The 7,132-nt window shown below is 42.0% G+C and overlaps 1 pseudogene; it reads left to right on the top strand.

Annotated features, from left to right (window-relative positions):
- The first annotated feature begins 249 nt into the window (after window positions 1-249).
- LOC131876765 (ABC transporter B family member 19-like) lies at window positions 250-1,683 on the top strand (annotated as a pseudogene).
- The last annotated feature ends 5,449 nt before the right edge of the window (window positions 1,684-7,132 follow it).

Here is a 7,132-nt window from a genome sequence, read left to right as displayed (position 1 = left end):
AGTTTCATGAGATGTATCCCTGAGGTATGGACGATACAATCTAGATTTTAAGCATGGTGAATAGATTCCAGGAAGCCCCCAAATCAAATGCCAAATAAAGCCCCAAGCATCGTGGATGAGGAAGGATGTTAAGTTGAAGACTAAATAAAGTATGGGCTGGCAGTGTTCGATACACAGATAAGGACTGGAGCTATTCTGGATAGCTTTTCTACTGATTTTCTTCTTATCCAAGAGTCTCTTGGTGATAAGATGGCCAGCTTTATGTCCCATTTAACAACAGTAGTTGCTGGGCTTGCTTTATCACTGAGATATGCATGGCCTGTGGGTTTGGTTGTCCTTGCCATTGTACCACTGGTCGTCGCAGTAGGGGCTTCCTATGCATCTCTTCTCTCCAAGGTGACTCATAAAGCTCAAACAGCATCCAGAGTCACGGCAACCATTACTGAAGAAGTGCTTTCACAAATTCGAACTGTTTATTCCTATGTTGGGGAGTCTAAGGCCATGGCATCTTATTCAAAGATGTTAAAACCTACAGTTAAGTTGGAGTACCAAGAAGGACTGGTTAAGGGTGTTGGAATGGGTGCTATAATGGCCATATCTTATAGTTCGTGGGCTCTGCTTTGCTTGTATGGAGGGATCCTAATGAGGAAAGGCATTTATAAACCTGCAGATATTTTGTCTTCGCTTTTAAATATGCTTTTTGGAGTAGTAGCCATAGGGTACGCGGTATTAAGCCTAACTTTCATAGTAAAGGGAGTGGCTGTTTATATAGAAATAATGGAGATCATTAATCAAACACCAATCTTAAAAGACAATATTGATGGGCCTAAAGTAGATCAACTGGAAGGCATTATCAGATTTAAGAACGTTTGCTTCAGCTATCCTTCACGTCCAGATGCCATTGTTTTACACGATTTTAACTTGCTAATAACTGCAAGAAAAACATTAGCTCTTGTTGGTGGCAGTGGCTCAGGAAAGACCACTGTAATTTCTCTTCTAGAAAGGTTTTATGAACCTACTCAAGGACAAACACTAGTAGATGAGCTTGACATTAAAAGACTCAATACAAAGTGGCTAAGGCAACAGATACGGTTGGTAAGTCAAGAGCCTGTTCTCTTTTCAATAAGCATAAAGGAAAACATACTGTATGGAAAGGAGGATGCTAATGAAGAAGAAGTAATGGTGGCTGCAAAGGCTTCCAATGCACATGATTTTATTACCAACTTCCCTGAAGGGTATAATACCAAGGTAGGGGAAAGAGGAGCACAACTTTCTGGGGGGTAAAAACAAAGAATTGCACTGGCAAGAGAAATTTTGAAGAATCCAAAGATATTACTTTTGGATGAGGCCACCAGTGCCCTCGATTCTGCTTCTGAGCGTCTTATTCAGCTGACTCTCAATGAGCTTATGATTGGCAGAACAACGGTGGTGATAGCACACCGCTTATCTACTATTAAGAAGGTCGATACCATAGCTGTTATGAAAGATGGGTGTATTGTTGAAATGGGAAGCCATGATCAACTAATGGCCAAAGAGGATGGGGGCGCATATTTTTCTCTAATAAATTTGCAGGCACCAGATTACTCCAATAATGACACAGAGCAGACGTTACAAGTAATGCCAAATTTAAGCAATGAGAAACAGATTCCAAGTGTAATGCAATTCCTCCAAGCAGCGTGGTAATTAAAATGGCTTGCAAAGGACTTTAGCAAATCTCACGTGGAAATGAGAAAGCAAAAAATGAAGCTCCAGGCCTAATCGCTTTGTCCCACATGCGCTAGGAGAGGGACGTTTTTAGTGTTTATATACAAAAATGCATAGTATTAAAATGTCTAAGCCTAAAAGGCTTTTGACACAAGGTGCCCATGGGCGCCCAAGGCGGGCCAACGCGTGAGCACGTTTCCCAAGGTGATGGAAGAGTTGATTGGACGAGGACAAAGTGGACCCCACGTAGGCACGCTTCCCAAGGCAAAGAGGCAAAATTTTGCAGACGAAGGCCGGGTTAACAAGCGAGCATGTTCGAGAGAGATCAACGGCTCGCGCTATTTCGCGAAGGAAGATGCACGAAATTTAAACCCCGTGAAATAGCGAGAGTGAACGAGAGCCGTCCATGTGGCACGTAGGTGGCGGGTACAGTCAGCAGTTTAGCAGGTGGGTCCCGGTGAGGTGGCACACAGTTGGCGCACAGGTAGCAGCCCAGTGGCAGTGACGTGGCCGACAAGTGGCAAAAGATGAGGTGTCATCCCAGGTGGCGTCCAGTCAACCCCATCGACCAATCAGAGGCCGACACGTGGCAAGGCGTCAGAGCACATATGGAGGCAAAAATTTAAAATTAAAATTGTTTATTATATAGTTTAGACTATATTAATAAATGAAAAATTTAAATGTTTGAGCACATTGAGGAATTAATTCGCCCATGATTCAATTTTTGGCCAAGGTATAAAGTGTTATATATTTTCGGAAAGCTCTCAGAGCGAGGAATCTGATTATGAAGTTAATTTGGACAAATGTGGGATATTTTAGAAGTAGTTTCCACGGGAACAAAATTCAGTTAAAGAAGAGAGACACTTGGCAATTTTCAATTGTGGATTTGTTTTTCTTCCCTCCTCTTTTTATTCCCCATTCTTCTCAGTTGTAAGGGTTCCAGAATTCTGTGAGGAAGTGCTCCAGTTTTCATGGCTTCCATTTTCTGAAATTCTTGACCCAAACTTGTACAGTTCTATGGATCTATTCAGGGTATACAGCCTACATTGCAGGATGACAGATTGTTTTCTAGTTGCAAGTCTTACTTGTGTCAGGCATGAGTAAATTTCCCATGATATTGTCTCTGTGTATGCATTTAATTGTTATGAATTGAATCCTCAAGGAGGCTTATAATTTGTCATCTCAAGGAGATTGTATGACTGTTTGTAGGTATTCTTTAATGAAGAGTTTAAATTCTATAATCAGTCATAAAACAATGGAATGTGTCCCAGATCTGATAATTTTATGAATGGATTGAGTAATGCATTAGTACAAGGTATTAGTGCAGGGATATGTTGTAAGGAAAACCAATTTGCAGCTGTGATTAACATTTTGTAGTTTTGTGTGTGTGATTCTGTTGCCCAATGAACAAGGCACTGGTCTTTGACAGATTTGGGGATGGTTTCAGATCAACATTTTTAAAAGACAAATCTATTTCCCTTTATGTCTAGGGGTGTGTGTTCCATTCTTTCCAAGCTCTGTTTCATCCTATTGTTTGTACAGATCTAGCCAATCTGTAATGTTTTCTAACCTATTGAGCTTGTGAAATGATCTATCTGCTTAATGTTGATGCAGTTATGTGTCTGTAATTGTTGTATTTAGTGCATCAAAAGGGTGTCCCCCCTAGGTCTAGCAGAACCTGAAGTGCAGGAGGATCAATTAGGGTCCTATGTTATGTTGTCCAAGCCCTGATGTGTTTTGTAGACTGAAATTGGCCATTTCATAGAAAGATTTGCAGGTGTTCTTGGGTTATCACTTTTGGTGAACAACACTACGAAGAGATGCATTATCCTAAGTTAACTTAAGTAAAGTGTAATAATATCCGTGATGAATATTTATTTACACCAACACCCCCCCTTAAGTGCAACTTAGGGAATGAATACTCAAGTCAACAATGCAAGATGGGTCCCGGCTACAAGGCCATGATAGATACCCATGTACAATATGCAAATGTAAGCAAAACTATGCAATGCAATCTCTCACAAATGGAGAAAGGGAGAAGACCCAGTGGGAAAAAACTCCCCCCCCCCCAAAAGAGAGATGAATGTACAAAAGACTCTTAAAGAAGAAGAACAAAACCTCAAAGAGGAAAAATTCCCCCACATAAGAGAGGAAGGAGAAGTTAGCTGACCCCTCTAATGAGACATCTCGCACCCCCAAGAGAGCTTGCAACTGTTGGAACTTACTCTCGGTGAAAGATTTGGTGAATATATTTGCAACCTGCTCTGCTGTAGGACAATAGTGCAAATCAATGACTTGCTCTTGAATCAGCTCTCGGATGTAGTGCATATGGAACTTGATGTGTTTGGTCCATTGGTGTTGGATCGGGTTCTTCAAGAAGGCAATAGCACTCTAATTGTCACAATGTAGAATTGTTGATCATGGAGTGGTGAACCCAAACTCTATGAGAATCTGCTGAAGCCAAATGATCTCAGTCGCTGCATTAACAACTCCTCGATACTCAGCCTCAGTCAAAGAGAGAGAAATAGCATGTTGCTTCTTGCTCTGCCAACAAATGGGACCTGAAACAAGGTGAAAACTATAACCTGAAGAAGACTTACGATCATCAAGATTGCCAACCCAATCGGAGTCTGTGTAACCAACCAAGCGAAGTCATCTGCCTGTTGCATAGTGAATCTCATAGTGATGTGTACCCTGGATGTAATGAAGGATGCATTTGGTGGCTTTCCAATGAAGCCCATGTAGTTCCTACATGAAGCAAGAAACCATGCCAAATGCAAATGAAATATTAGGCCGTGTATGAGTCAAGTAGATGAGACTACCCACAAGATGACGATACAGTTTGGCATCAACTAGTGGAGAAGAACACTAAGCCTCGAGCTTGACTCCTGAAAGAAAGGGAGTCGGGGCAGGCTTACAATCAGCCATATGAAAGCATGCAAGTAGATCAAGAACATACTTGGGCTGTGAAAGAGTGATCCCAGAAGATGACTGTGAGATCTCTATCCCAATAAAATAGTGCAAAAGACCCAAGTCAGTCATAGAAAATCTGCCATGCAAAGCAGATTTGACACTGCTAATGATGGATGCGGTGCTCCCTGTAATGATCAAATCATCAACATAGAGTAGAGCACAAGTATCAAGTGAGAGTCATCCTATCGCAAAATGTAGACATTTGGATCAAAATGACACCTGGTGAACCCTGCTGAGAGAAGAAAGGAATCCATCTTGGCGTACCAATCCATGGGGGCCTGCTTAAGACCATAGAGAGATTTCCTTAGTCTGCAAACCAAGGAAGTATCCTGGATGAAACCTTGTGGTTGCTCCATATAAATCTCCTCATCAAGATCCCCATGAAGAAAATCACTCTTCACATCCATCTGATGTACAGCCCAACCATGAGCAGCAAAATAGCAAGTGTCAAGCAAATGGAGTTCATCTTGGCTATGGGTGCAAAGGTCTCAGTATAGTCAACACTTGGAACCTGAGAGAAACATTTCGCAACAAGTCAAGCCTTATACTCATCAACACTACCATCCGCTACAAACTTGGTCTGATAGATCCACTTACATCAAACCATCTTTCTCCCCTTAGGGAGATGGACTAAATCCCATGTGTTGTTCCTCATCAAGGAACTATACTCTTCCTCCATAGCATGATCCCACTCAGGAACCCCTAATGCTTCCCGAAATGTCTATGGATCAGAAGTTGTAGCAATAAATGCATGTGGAAGGTCCTGATGTTAAGATCGAGTCCTCCATGTCTCTAAAGGATCCCCAACAAGAGAACCCATGGACTCAATTGTCTGTTGAGCCCAACGAGGTCTAGGTGGAGGTGGAGAATGAGGCTCCTCAACTACAAGTGGACCCTACAGAGGTGTAACCCTGCAAATCGAAGTTGAAGGAGTCTCATCATCTAAATCACTAGCATCACTATCCACAATGGAGGAAGGTGGAGGAGGTAGAGAGGCTAAGCTTGGAGAGCTTTCCTCAAAGTGAACACTCCTCTCAATGAACACCTCATGTGTCTCAGGATCCATCAATCTATATGCCTTAACACCCTCGGGATAGCCAACAAATATGCAAGGCCGACTTTGAGGTTCCAATGCCTTGCGTTTCTGTGGAGGTATGCGTGCCCATTCTAGACACCCAAAGACTCTGAAATGTCTCACAATCGGTTTCCTACCAGCCCAAGCCTCAAAAGGAGTAATACCTTGGAAAGCTTTGTGAGGAACCCGATTCTGGATGTGTGTGGCACAACTGATAGCCTTTGCCCAAAAGGCGGGATCAAGAGATCGTGCATGAATCATACAGCTAGCCATTTCTTTGAGAGTTCTATTGTTGCGCTCTGCAACTTTTTTCTGATGTGGAGTGTATGCAATAAAATGTTGAAGATCAATCCCCTCAAATGTACAAAAATTCTCAAGTCTCTTGTTCACATATTCCCTTTCATTATCTGTATGAAGAATCTTGACCACTTTCCCAGATTTCTTCTCCACATGAGTCTTGAAGTCCTGAAATCTGTCAAATACTTCACTCTTATGAATGATAAAGTAGACCCAAGTGAAGTGGGAGTAGTCATCAATGAAAGTGAGGACATAGCGAGCCTTACTAAATGAAGGTGCTGGAAATGGACCTGCTACATCACTGTGAACAAGTTGAAGAATTTCCAAAGCTCTCCAAGCTTTCCCCTTATCAAACTTCTCCTCGGGATGCTTGCCCATGAAACAACCTGAACATACACCCTCTGAAAAACTGATTTGAGGTAGACCTGTGACCATGTCTTTAGAGCTAAGTTGTTGAAGATAGTGGTAGTTGAGGTGACCAAACCGCTCATGCCATAGCTTACTTTCTGAATTTGAATGAGTAAGCAAGGCCCTAGAAGGAGAACTTGGCACAAAGTGGGAGAATGAATAAAGTCTTGAGTTGTCATTGACTTGTCCCACTACTACCAAGGCATCATCATCAAGTTCCTTTACCACAACTAAATCAGGTATAAACTCAACCTTTTTCCCATTCCCATAGTGAGTGATTTGGTAGATGGAGAGAAGGGTGGTAGACAATTTAGGAACATAAAGAACATTCTCAAATGTTCCATCATCCATGTCAACTGAACCTTTCCCTTCAACCTCAACTTGTGTATCATCGCCTATGTAAATGTGAGGTACCTTAGATGGCTCCAATGAAGAAAATTGCTCCTTTGTAGAACCCATTAGATAAGAGACGCCCGAGTCAAGTATCCACTACTGTGAAGAACATGTTGTAGCCACAAAGGCTTGCCCTTTTCCCTTAGACTATGAGGAAGAGGAAGGAGATGAATCCTTCTTTGTGTAGATGGATGGCAAGTTGATGTTGTTTTTTCGTAAGAAGATTTGTCAACTCATCAACTTGCTTGGTGTGGCATCGATGTTCATCATGACCATACTTCT

The sequence above is a fragment of the Cryptomeria japonica genome, chromosome 6 (genome assembly GCF_030272615.1).
Source record: "Cryptomeria japonica chromosome 6, Sugi_1.0, whole genome shotgun sequence".
NCBI lineage: Eukaryota > Viridiplantae > Streptophyta > Pinopsida > Cupressales > Cupressaceae > Cryptomeria > Cryptomeria japonica.
Note: the sequence above shows the minus strand (reverse complement) of the source record. Positions and strands in the feature narration are given on the sequence as shown.